Raw genomic sequence first — 13638 nt, 5'->3', positions numbered from 1 at the left:
TAAAACTAGACTAAGATAGTTATTGTTTTCTTGGACTAAGATAAGACTAAAATGCTCAGACTTTTAGTCGACTAAAGTTGACTAAATAAAAACAGAATGAGGTTGACTAAATGCGATAAAAACTGACTATGACATTTTGAAACTGGACTAAGACTAAGACTAAATTCAAAAATTGCTGCCAAAATTAACACTACGAGTGCAAAACCAGGCTGACATGGCTCACTGTTGTCTGCAAGAATCTACTGCCTCCAACCTTCAATGACAGGATGACCTGATGGAAAAGCCAAATGAGTGCATCGGTAGCCGCCCGTTTCTGCTATCATGATGTAGACTACTGTCTGGGTCTTCAAATGTAATTAGAACCTCAGTTTAAATATAAAATCACTTCTTTGCTTAATTGTCATAGTTTATACATCTGCACGGTCAACCAAGGAGCAGGCAAAAGTGGCTTTTCATGTTTTGTAGTGTGTTCTAAGTTGTAAACAAAGGAAACAGATTGCACACTCATAACTCCTATGCAGTCTTTTTATTTTAACTTCTATAGATCAGTATTTCAACAAATCTGAAGGTTTGAGCCGTGAAAATAAATGAACTGAGACCAGCAAATGTCCATCTGTTTAAATGAATTGTGGATGATTTTTTTTGCAGGAACACTGAAAATATCAGATGGTATTACAGTTCATGCAAAACATCTCAACTAAAGAGAGAACAAATCAGCCAACAACTCTGCAAAATTAAAACAATGACAGTGGAATATCTATCAAGATGGCTGATGTCAGATAATCTATAATCTAACAGCCTGGAAATATATTTGGCTAACAGACAACAGCGTAGTCACTTCTGGTAAGAGTGACCTGGTACAGTAAGCTGGTCACTGAAGACACCTCAAAACCTCTTGATAGCAGCTATGTTTGATGATGCAAATAATGAAACAGTGTTAAATACTTTGTGTCACCAAATCAGTTTTAATGATCATTATAAGAGACATTACTTATGCCAGCCTGTTGACCAAGATACTTGATATCTGAAAGTCTATCAACCTAGATCAGGGGTGGGACATTTGTTTTCCAGAGGGCCATACTAACTTACATAATATAAAGTAAGCGAAGTGCAACACATTGGACTGATAACTGCCAACACTCCTGATTTTCATGGGGGTCTCTCTATTTGTAACCCTCTCTCCCGCTGTGATTGGTAATTTCTCCTGTTAATCTCCTGATATCATAGTGATACAAATCAAATGGCTGTAGCGGATTAGATTTATTAACGTGATGCTGTCTTTTATTGACTTTTTGTGCATTGTTTTGTTTTCCTTTGAGGACGTTGGGTGCCGGATTGAGATGGTCCAGGGGCCGGGTCCGGCCCATGTGTGACCTAGATGGTTCTGTATTGCAGGACACTGCAGTTGAGGGTTCTGACAGGACACAGATCCATTGGAATTGGTGGAAATGTATACCTGCAAAGAAAACAGAAGAAGTCACTTTTTAATCTCATACACTGCAGTGCTTAGCAGAGCCCTGTCCAGTGCCCACAGAAGTTTAGTTAAACTCTGGGTCACAATATTGTAATTATTTTTATTTTGGGTTCACAGCCATCTTCATTTATCAACATTTATAGATTCTCTTTCACATTTGAGCTATTTGGTGTATCTGCTTTTTATGTTACTATTTGTTACATCAACAAACTATTCAAAACGAATTTTCCTGAGTTGGATTAATAAAGTTGTTGATTAATTGACTGACTGACTGAATGATGGTGGTTCATGTATGTGTGACCAGGTCTAAATAACTGACAACGCCACCTAGGGAGTTTCACCCAAGGAGATACCAGGGCTTTAATGCCCACAGATAAACCATACAGATTCGTTCACAATGGTGAGAGACCAATGAGAGGAGCAGAGACGTGGTTTCCAGGTATAAAAGTAGGTGTTATTTATTAGAAAAAGCTCAGACCAATTGCAATTGCCAAATTATTAAGATTTATTCAAACAATGCTAAAAACAGCTAAATTGCAAAAACATGGGAATGCACCTTTAAAATGTCCAAGCTACTAAGGGGAGGGGTAAAAGCAAAGGGCGCTGGAACTAAAGTGAGTGAGGGGGTGACTGGATAGTTTAAGATACGAGAGTTTAAGAATAAAAGTACCTACCCCACCAAGCGTGTACACTGAAAGAATTTACTGCATGGTGTAGTAATGTTTAGTAAAGAACTGACATAATTTCTACTTAGTAATATTAGGAAGTATAATTTCTAAATATTATTTTGTAATATGTACACATTTTATTCTTGAAAATACATTAAATGTGTGGGATGGGTACATTTTAGTAAGAATGTTTGCGTAATATTTACTTACATAATACATAATAATATTTACATACATAATCCTAAAAACAGTAAGTAAATTAACTGTGTGGAATGGGTACATTTTTGTAAGAATGTTTGCGTAATATTTACTTACATAATACATAATAATATTTACATACCTAATCCTTAAAACAGTAGGTAAATTTTAATCAAACATAGCTTTATTTAATCCGCGCATGCGCATTTGCACCAGGCAGTTCTCTTTCGGTTTCAAGCACATGGAGGAGTTGGTGCGTGGCTGCATTTTTGCAAGAGGATTGACTTGGTTGCAAGGTAAGTCTGCCTTTCTGTTTAATTCGATGTGTGATACTAATAGTGGAGCCGTGTGCGTTTGTGATACTTGTTGATATGTTACTGTTCATATTTTAATCTCATAAACTCCTGTTGGTAACAGTGCAGTGCAGCTGCACCGCGCCTGGTAATAGTTGCCGCCATTTGACTGCCCTGTATTTTGAGCTGAACAATTCACAGTTTAAGCTGCCTAGTTGCTCTTGTCAGTCCACTCTCGTTCCCCACCAGTGTGGGACTGAGTATCCCGCCAGTCCCGCGCTGTGGAAGAGCTAATTTAATGTAACGTTATGTCTGGACATGCCTGTGGCTGCGTTGGTTCTCTCGCTCTCGCTTGCTCGCTCGCTCTCTCTCTCTCTCTCTCTCTCTCTCTCTCTCTCTCTCTCTCTCTCTCTCTCTCTTTAATGTAACGTTATGTCTGGACATACATGCCTGTGGCTGCATTCGGCTCTCTCTCTCTCTCTCTCTCTCTCTCTCTCTCTCTCTCTCTCTCTTCTCTCTCTCTCTCTCTCTCTGTGCTGTGCTCACTGCATTTGCATCACACACACACACACACACTCACACACACACACACACACACACACACACACACACACACACACACACACACACACACACACAGAATGAATGTCTTTAAAAAAGGGCTAGTCTGCACACAATGAAAGAATGTGTGAATACTTTTGCAATTAGGTGAATGTGATCCATGAAATTCACCTGTAAAAAAACATGTCTCTGTCAACAGGACACAGGGCAGCACCACAGCTGCAGGATGAGACAGTGGAGTGACACTGCAACATTAGTCAGGCAAGTAGAAATGTAATGCATTCTATCATGTTGCTGTTACTTATTTCCCCCTATCCTAATGTGATATAAAATTGTGGCTAAATGTTTTAGATCGGGGCTGAGATTATTCTCTGACTGGAGGGGAAAATAATAAATGATCTCTGAACTATCTCTTTAACCAAATCACATACATTTAGGCTATTCTATGTGATCTCCTTTTGATAACTAATGAAATAATGATATATGTTTTAACTTCCATTCACTGAGCCTTCCCTGAAACTGTTTGGAGTCCCCCTGGGGAGGCCCGCCTCTCACTTAGAAAACCTCTGTTTTAGACCATTGTTTTAATATCACAATTGTGTCTGTTACAGGATGACCTTACTCCTACGATGAGTCGAGAGTGGACAGTTGAGGGAGGAGGACACACCAACACCAAGGGAGGTGTTGTGGGGACAACTGAGGCCGTTCCTGGACAAACTGAGTCAGGTGTGCTTGTTTAAAAAAAAATCAGGAAGACACACCAATCCAATCCATACACAGCACAAATCCTCCATCTTTCCACCCATGGCTCTTGTAGGGGTGGGAATCACACGTTTGATCTCAATACAATACTATATGGATTCATTGGACAATGATGCGATATTTGCCAATATCACGATTTCTATACGATTCGATTGAGCGGCTGCAATCGATATTAGACTATATGCATTGATTTATATCCGAGAGGGGAGCGAATATCCTCTCCCTATTTTTCTTGCGTGCTTGCTATGGTGCTCGCATTGTTTGTATGCGAAAGAGTACGCTAATAATTCATATTGATGTTTTCACTGTCCATCGATGCTGAACAGTCACATGACATCTCTTGCCCCGGAAGTGAGTTTCCCATAATTTTTTTCCATAGACATTTAAAAAACCCTTATATAACAAGTTTTAAGGCTGGAACCAAGCCAACTCGTGACCTACTGAACTGTGAGTGACCATAAAACATTTAACTTGGAGCAAAAACAAAAAATGTATCAGATCATTGAATCGATGCATCAATGCAGATCGATGTATCGTTCCACCCCGAGGCTCTTGCTCCGTAGCCTGGTAAACCAGCCCGTCACGTGAACTCACATTTCATTTGGTTCTCCGTGACGGTCTGGCCCCGACGCCAGTGGGGGGGTTTAGCAGAAGCGGAAGAGCCAATCAGCGACTCCGCTGGGATTGACAGCGCAAGTTGGCCAATCAGGAACGCCACTAGCACTGCACTAACAAAACAGTAATGGCCGCCTCCTTGCCTGATGGTCTCGAGGAGTCATGTCAGCGTTTGTCTAGTTTAAACAGCCATAAAGTGCAGTTATTGCAGAAATAGACTCAATAACAACAATTAAGCAAGTACAGGAGTATCGCCGCGACCGCAGAGTTTCTTGGCGGAAAATATGTTTTTGCCATTCTCCCGAGTGGATTTGGGTTTGATTGGATCCGACGCTGATTGGCTGAAGGAGTTGTCTGTCAAGGCAACTAAGCCCGCCCATGCTCCCGCCCCTGCTAAACCCCCCCCATGGCATCGGGGCCAGACCGTCACGCAGAACCAAATGAAATGTGAGTTCACGTGACGGGCTGGTTTACCAGGCTACTTGCTCCGTGCACTCAAATCACATGTTGTGTTCTCTCTTGACAGTTCATCGTGTATGAATAATGGTTCAGTATTGACACAATATTTGTTGTGCTCTGTTCACAGAACCAAAGCATTGAGATGAGACATGAAGCTGTTATCTGCACCTTCATACTGTACCTTGGCGAGAAAGAAGAGGAACTTTTTGACGAATGCCAGGTAATGCATGATTTTTTTAACACTTTAAAATATTAATTTGTTATTATTTAAAATGCTAATTAACGGTAAGAGAGGAAGGCAGACGAAGGGATGGAGGGAAGGGATGGAGATATTACACTCAGCGATGGCCCAAATGGCAGATAAAAAAAATAAAAAATCATAATGTATCATCTGGAAGAACAAACTCAATTTCAATGATTCAAATTAAGTACAATCACAAAAATTAAACGTGCTCTACGGTTACAAAGCCATAGGTGGGCCTTTTCCATTGGCCCCTTTGGCCACTTGAGCTAAACCATGTCACCCTGATTTATGTTTCCTTTACCACTTTAAATGCGCCGAGCCTTGCCCGACATGGACATGGGGCCAAAGGCACGGCTCATGTGATCAGGAAATGGTACAGTAAAATGAAGCAGATATCTGAAAGTACAAACCGAAACACAAGAGACAAATTAAACATCAAACCACAGAGATTGAATTATTAGAAGCTAGAAAATAACACTTGAGAGGCTTTTAAACACACCTTTCTCTCTGCTCTCTCCACTCTGGAGAGAGACAGGAGAGTTTGCTATTACAACCTAACCTATGCTGCAACACAGCTGTTTGTTTGAGGGGGAGGAGGGGGGTCGTCAAGGGTTGACTGAGGCGTTGCTGCAGCTCGCTTGCAATTTTGCAACCCGCTCGAGGTGGGTCTAGTGTGCTTTGGTCCCATTCCAGAGAAGGTCCATCTCGATCGCAGCTCGGCATGGCTTGGCACATAAAAAAAATTGTAATGGAAACTGAAATCAGCTCGACATGGCATGGCTTTACACAGCTAAAGGTGACAATGTAAAAGGCCAATTAAGGTGCAGAGCCACACGATTGGCTGAAAGCAACATGTATGCAGGGGCTACCATCTGGAATGCAGCCATCTTGTGCCATGTTCTGCAAATATTTTATGAATGCTGGCTTACTGTAAAAGCATCACAGTGTGAACTTACTGTAGATTTGACACAATTTAACATAATCTGAGCTATGTTTAATAAAGGTCATTTTTAACACTACTGTATGTGTTCATTCTGCCCTGACAATGTAATCACTTCAAATGATTCAATCACTCTATTTTGTATTTGTTTCTCAACTGAATTGTCTTATTTTTTCTTGTCAATTGTATGAGGGGGACAGTCGCAGTGATGCCACTCAACACATCCTCAAGATCCTGGTCGTCCATGGTGCTGATCGAGAGGAGCCAGTGGATGTATCCGTCCTTCTTGAGGGCAAGAAGATGTCAGGATGCGACAGTACTGCTGTCGCCATGGCAAGTACTGTACAATCTGCTGCTGGTACGCCTCAAATCACTTCTCCATCTTGCAAAAGACTGTAACAATTCACCTGCATTGGACCCTCGTCTCGCATACAGCAGCTTGTGGACTTTCCAATGTCATGACAGACATGAATCAATAACACATGCATCTGATATAGAATGGTTTTTTTTTTGCTGTAACTGAATGTTCATTCAAGTGTCTGCTTTTCTGTAAAATTTTTCCAAAGTCAAGTCCTGGACATATTTGACCAGATCCAACACAAGTCTTTTAGAGCAGTGGTTTTCAAACGTTTTCACATCAAGGACCCCTACATGACACAAATTAGACCATGGACCACATTTGATAAGATTTTGTCCCAGGGTCCACCATCTGATACAATATTACAGAAAGTGTACGAAAATCCATGACCAAAATAGTCATACATTCTGTCATTGTATTACTTTTGGATGGAATTATAGTAAAATAATGTCTGTCGCTTTTTGATGGGGATCTTCTTAAGGACCCGTGGGGGTCCCCAGGACCCCACTTTGAGAATCACTGTTTTAGAGAGTCAGAACATTTATGGTCGCTATGATTAAGGCACTTAAAGGGATAGTTTGGTTTGTTTGAAGTGGGGTCCTATCAGCTAGTTGCATACACTAACTGAAATAGGTACAGTGTTCTGGACGCTGAGCGCACCGTCTATCGAGACCCAGCACTCCAAGCAACAGCCTCCACAGCTCTGTCTCTAGTACACGGGGCCAATAACTAAAACGTAATTTAGCCACCTAAAACAACGCCCACCTAAACAAATCAATATCAGTGTACATGCAAGCTCTATTTTGACAATTTTCAGCACTTTACTTTACCGTCAAACAGCCCTCTCATTCGGCACTATTTCCTCCCAACCATAGAACTACTGTATTCCTCCGCTAAACACCTGCACAGAACACAGAGCCGCGGTTTACAAAACAGGAAGGCTTAGAAGAGAGACAAAACACTGACTTACTTTAGAGACAACAAGTCACCTGGCCTCTCACGTCTGGGACGTTTTCCCCAATTCATCCTGGGAATGGTGAAAAAGGTCTGCAGGACACCCCGGCATTTAGGCAGCCTATTATGGCAGTTCCTCGTATCTCTCTTTCTGCCTGTTCACTCTCTCTCTGCAAAAGTTCCTCTTCTTAGTCTCTCTGGTTCATAATTGTATTTGTCACCAAGGTGAATGGCATATCGTCCTCGCTATCAAAATCACTCATATTTTCGTTTGTGTATTCTATTTGTTGTCTTCACTAACAAGCCGGGAGAAATAACCCAAAATAACAGCTGATCTGCGGAGTAATCCAGCGCCGCGGCTCTGTGCAGGCGTTTAGCGGAGGAATACGGCAGTTGTACGGTTGGGAGAAAAAGTAGTACCGAATGAGAAGGCTGTTTGGCAGAAAAGTAAAGCGCTGAAAATTGTCAAAATAGAGCGTACATGTACAAATATATCGATTTGTTTAGGTGGCCGTTGTTTTAGGTGGCTAAATTACGTTTTAGTTCTTGGCCCCGTCTACTAGAGAGACAGAGGTCTGGAGGCTGCTGCTTCAGAGTGCTGGGTCTCGATAAACGGTGTGCTCAGCGTCCAGAACACTGTACCTATTTCAGTTAGTGTATGGAACTAGCTGATAGGACCCCACTTCAAACAAACCGAACTATCCCTTTAAGTGAATGATTTTTGAGTGGTCTTGTGTCTGCCCTGGTATGTCACCTTTTTCATTATCCATGTTTGCATCCCTGGTCAAGCTAATTCCACGGTTTTGTTGTTTCAACCATTTGGAAGGTTTTACGGAATGCACCTTAAGTAGATGTTTCCAGATGTCACATGTGATGTGAACGTTGGTGATTCATTGTTGGGGAAAAAATAAACTGTTAAATGGTATTTTAGTTGTGATTTGTGAATATTTGGTAACATTTATGGAAAACATGTAAAAACATTTACATAATAGACCCTTCTCACGGGGGCCATTTTGTGTCGAAAAGGCAGAATAAACACAGGTGCAAGCAAAACACTAATGAGGATTTCCAAATTCCAATCATGGAAGTTGGAAACCCTCATTAGTGTTTTGCTTACACCTGTGTTTACCCTGCCTTTTCGACACAAAATGGCCCCCTTGAGAAGGGTCTAATTATAGTGAGTAATTATTAAGTAATTAAAATGTCAAACAGAGAACAATACAGATGAATAAGATTTAGTTGATAGTTTTAAATAACATTTACTTAAAGGTTTTAAGTAGATCTTACTTGATACTGGCAAGTGAGTTGTACTTAGTATTTCAGCACTAAAATTTACTTGAAAATCGCTGTGCAATTTGTCGCAGTGTTTTATTTAAGTAAATCTTACAAATCATTTTTTTGAGTGTACAACACACACACACACAATTAAAGTGCTTGGTGCAAAGGGTGCATGAACACGGCACACTGCAACGGCACACACACGCATGCAAATAAAGAAAGAAAAGGCAGGTACGGAGGGCCCGCAGCTCGCACCAGTCTAACACCCACACCCACTCCAGTGGCCAGGCCTCTGCGGGACACAAAAAGGGGAAACTCAATTCTGGACCAGTGGACAACAATTACTCTTTTGCTAAATTAAAGGTACACTTATAAACAGGAGAAGGGCAGAACAGCTAGAACAGCAGCTTAGGTTCTGTATAAAAAGAAGAGGCACAATTAGCCACAGACAAACAGAATGACATGTGACATGCTTTTAGCCCATTATTAGACTCACCAGCAGCAGTTAGCATTGGCATACGAACAGCTCCTGCTACCCAGACACAGGACAGATACACAGTAGTCTGTTTAAGGAATGAAACAAACTCCATAAACACAAAGAGACATACAATGTGCATCAACCAACCGTAATTGTCACTACATACCTTTCACAATGGAAGCTTACTAAGCGAGTTTCAGGAGCAGGACCACGCAATCAATCAGGCCTTCACAAGCCACGCCTCCCCAGGTGAACCTAACCTCCTATATAACCTCACCTGGCCCGTTGTCTCCTCTTGGCTCTCGCTTCTGCGCTCGTGCACGCAAACGATTACCGCAACCACAGTAATCTCGCACGCCACGCCGAACGTCTACTCACCCGTGGCCACGGATGCCGCTTCCTTGTCCTCGTCGGGACGACCTCCTCCCCTGGACCCCGGACCAGCCCGAAGCCGATGCCTCTCCCGCCGCAGGCAGCGTCCTCGGGACCCCGTTCACCCGCACCTCTGGCCACGGATGCCGCTTCCTTGTCCTCGTCGGGACGACCTCCTCCCCTGGCCCCCGGACCAGCCCGAAGCCGATGCCTCCCCCGCAGCAGGCAGCGTCCTCGGGACCCCGTTCACCCGCACCTCTGGCCACGGATGCCGCTTCCTTGTCCTCGTCGGGACGAGCTCCTCCCCTGGCCCCCGGACCAGCCCGAAGCCGATGTCTCCCCCGCCGCAGGCAGCGTCCTCGGGACCCGTTCACTCGTATCATGGGAGGCGAGTATCTTCCTGGTCATATAGCCACCGACCGTAGGTTACATGGCAAAGGGAATGACAGACGAAATACTAGCTTCTCCAGCAGTACGTGTATGCACCTCGAAAGCTTTCTCACGGCCGTACATCATTTTAACGTAATGCAAGTTGTTTACTTTAGCTCGTTAACAACCACGTGATCCGGATGTCTGCTCATGCAAGAGGTTGGATGCCGCTCCACGCTGCAGGTATCCTCAGATGATTGCAAAACATGCATGTTTTCCAGCAACTTGTGCGATTTTCTCGGATTTTCTAGAGCTTCATTTCGCTTCCTACCAGCATGTCACGTGGTTGCAAACAAGCCAATGGTCAACGGTCTCGCCTCGGTCGCCATTTTGACGTTACGTCACCTGAAAACAAACCTAGGCCTCCCGAGTGTCAAGCCACCTAGTGTAAGCAGCACCACTTCCCATTGTTACTTCAAAATAAAACCGGTTGAACATTCATACATTTTGCAAACCCCAAAGACATTCTGAGTGAAAGCAGAATTAGCTCAAGAGTTTCATGTACAATATATGCACGTTGTGTTAAAGTTGTGTGCCGTTGCCACCCAGTGACGTGGTTCGTTTACAAAAATATACGCCCGATCCCTCGTATAGGACGACCGGATCCACACTCCGTTTGCAACGCCGTTTTAAACATTTTCATTCATGTCGCTACTGGTGATCAGACAATCATTCAGATGCAACGTCATCGTGCACGGTGCCCCAGCACCACGGTTATCAGCACGCCTGCCCCCACCCAGTGACACGCCAGTACGGCAGCCGGGACATGCTATACCGTAGCGTTACCAGCCACCTCGGTCATCACCGCACTCAAGCACCGGCTCGGCCGCCATGGCGTCAGCAGCCTACACTTAGCGCATCCAGCTACCGCCCAGCATAGGTCAAGAAACCGTCACAGCCTACATCGAGCTACGTCCAGCAATCACCGCCGCCCACGTCTAGCAATTGCTTGGCCTACATCCAGCACGTTCTCTAACCGACATTTGGCAACCACCCCAGCCAGCGACCTCCGCCGCACACGTCTAGCAACCGTCGCAGTTTGCACCCAGCAACCGCCACAGCCTGCATCTAACAGCTGCCCCAGCCAATGTATAGCGACCACACAGCGACCGCAGGCTACATCTAGCAACTACCACAGCCTACCTACGGCAACCGCCCATGTCCGGCAACTACCGCTGTCTTCATCTAGCAACTGCCACAGGTAGGTCTAGTAGCCCAGGTCTAGACATAGGCGACGCGCGCCTGTACAGTTCTCCCTCGACACGGCCCCGTCCCCGCCGCCGTTGACTCGTTCCCGCAGCTACCGCTGCCTCACGTCGCCTCGACACAGCCTCGTTACCGCCACTGTCGTCGCATCACCTTACCACCTCAGTCAGGCGCCACTCGCCATCGACATGGCCCCGCCACCACCGTCCCCATCGCCTTACCACCTCATGCAGGCGCCGCAGCGCCCTCGACACGGACCCGCAGCTGCCGCTGCCTCATGTCCCCCTCGACACGGCCCCGTCCCCGCAGCCATCGACTCGTTCCCACAGCTACCGCTGCTTCACGTTCAGGCACCGAGATTCGTTCAGGCACCGGGATGCGTTCAGGCACCGGGATGCTTTTCAGGCACCGAGATGCGTTCAGGCACCGGGATGTCTCCAGGCACCGGGATGCCAACGCCCTACGTAGACTACAATCAGCACCTGCAGCATTCCCAGTCTACACTGCAGCCGATCCAGGCAGGCCTACCTGCAACCCCCGCCACCTACTCCCTCCACCCTCAGCATCTGCCCTCGCTCTCAAGCCACCAGAACAATCACAACACCATTTCAGCAGCCGACCTCAGCGAGGGAACCCGATGCCAGCGCCCACAGCAGCCGACCTTGGAGGGGGAACCTGACGCAGGGATGCCAGCGCCAGGAGCAGCCGACCTCAGCGGGGGAACCGACGCCAGGATGACAACGCCCACAGCAGCCCACGTACAGCATTCCCCTCAGCCAGAGCTTCCGGCACTAGGATGTCGGTGCCCCTGTTGCCTTTTCACTCCCTCGCTCTCAAGCCACCAGAACAATCGCAACACCATTTCAGTAGCTTTAACAACAGCGGTGCAAGACGCAATGTCACGAAGCACCAGCACCACGCTCCAAGCAGCCTCCCAGTTCTACGAACGGCACAGAGCTGTCAGTTAAACCAAATTCCTCCATCTCAGTGGCTTCCTGATTCGACGAATGGCATCAAGTTGCCAGTTAACCCGTTTCCCTTCATCTCGACAAATGACACAGGGTTGCCAGTTAACCAAATTCCCCTCCATCTCAGAAGATTCCTCTCTGCGACCGGAATCGGTTGCCAGTTAACGTCTCTGTTAATCAGCCTGGACGTCACCATGCAGTCGGCCATCGTCGTGCATCCACCAGCCGCCAAGAGGGCCAGGTCGTATCCCTCCCCTGCCTGCCCACATCGGCCTTTTCACTAAAGGTGCTCCTTCCATCGGTTTTGGGGTTCTACGATGACAGATGGTTCGCGGCAGCATTGCAGTTCCACCGCCGATACAAGATCGCCTTCCCAACATTCAACCTATTAACCTTGATCAGCTTCACCTCCTATGTCCCCTCCGTCCGGCCATCCAAACTCAACCGTCAGGACTCTCAGTGGCGTCACTCATAACCGGCATTCTAAGCCTAACTTCTAACCACCCTCAAGTAGCCTCTCTCCGCAGTGGTCTCCTTCGCCTGGAAGCAACCAGAGACTCATGCCGCCTTCCTGTCAACATGTATCTGTATCGCTCCGGCTACGACACTCCTCAACATGTATCTGTATCGCTCCGGCTACGACACTCCTCAACATGTATCTGTATCGCTCCGGCTACGACACTCCTCAACATGTATCAGTATCGCTCCGGCTACGACACTCCTCAACATGTATCAGTATCGCTCCGGCTACGACACTCCTCAACATGTATCGCTCCGGCTACGACACTCCTCAACATGTATCAGTATCGCTCCGGCTACGACACTCCTCAACATGTATCAGTATCGCTCCGGCTACGACACTCCTCAACATGTATCTGTATCGCTCCGGCTACGACACTCCTCAACATGTATCTGTATCGCTCCGGCTACGACACTCCTCAACATGTATCTGTATCGCTCCGGCTACGACACTCCTCAACATGTATCTGTATCGCTCCGGCTACGACACTCCTCAACATGTATCTGTATCGCTCCGGCTACGACACTCCTCAGCTACGACACTCCTCAACATGTATCCGCACCGCTCCGGCTAAGACACTCCTCGCATAGCCTGAACCTTGGAGGAACCTTCTTTGACTTCCTTTGGTGATCCAACTTCACCGCCTGGACTTTTCTCTTCAACCCACGCCGCCATGTTTGCACGTCCGACCTACATCACTCAGAAGACACTTTGATGACACTTTGATTTCAAAGCCCCGTTACCACCGAATCCTTCGAGGTCCTCTCATCTTACCTAAATTACCTGAAATCATATAGCCGTATACCCACGATCCTCTCTTCGTCTCCAGTTCCGGCCAATTGGCCACTGGATTCTGACTCC

The 13638-nt window shown here is 45.9% G+C and overlaps 1 long non-coding RNA gene across 1 annotated transcript; it reads left to right on the top strand.

The window, feature by feature from the left end:
* The first annotated feature begins 3824 nt into the window (after positions 1-3824).
* Positions 3825-8421, top strand: LOC310785087. The gene is made up of 3 exons (XR_014553144.1): positions 3825-3920; positions 5158-5250; positions 6415-8421. It is a non-coding gene; the product is annotated as an uncharacterized lncRNA (long non-coding RNA).
* Positions 8422-13638: the final 5217 nt, after the last annotated feature.

This window comes from Poromitra crassiceps (genome assembly GCF_964638095.1).
Source record: "Poromitra crassiceps genome assembly, chromosome: 1".
Classification (NCBI taxonomy): domain Eukaryota; kingdom Metazoa; phylum Chordata; class Actinopteri; order Beryciformes; family Melamphaidae; genus Poromitra; species Poromitra crassiceps.
The sequence above is the reverse complement of the archived record's forward strand: the minus strand, read 5'-3'. Positions and strand labels throughout refer to the sequence as shown.